The sequence below is a fragment of the Centruroides vittatus genome, unplaced genomic scaffold (genome assembly GCF_030686945.1).
Source record: "Centruroides vittatus isolate TY-2023 unplaced genomic scaffold, ASM3068694v2 contig_971, whole genome shotgun sequence".
NCBI classification, from domain to species: domain Eukaryota; kingdom Metazoa; phylum Arthropoda; class Arachnida; order Scorpiones; family Buthidae; genus Centruroides; species Centruroides vittatus.
The window spans coordinates 885,538-885,840 of record NW_027122644.1 but is presented as its reverse complement, the minus strand read 5'-3'; positions in this window follow the sequence as shown (position 1 = coordinate 885,840).

Sequence of the window (303 nt, the reverse complement as noted above, 5' to 3'; positions counted from 1 at the left end):
CTCGATTATTGTTCGTGAATTTTGCTCACAAATTCTACATTTATAAGATGATTCTAACGAACATTTTCTACAGATAGTTTTATATTCTTATCGATAAAAGTAACAGACCTAATCAAAATGATAATTAAAAGGATTAAAATGTGAGATAATCCGTGTAAACCGGTTATAATGGACTTTAAACTATTCATTTAATGTTTATAGGGCAATATATGTTTCGCGTTTTAAATGAAGATTAATGATACTTTTAAGATTCTATAGATAATTTCAGCGCGTATAATCTGAAGACTAACAAAGTTTGCTATT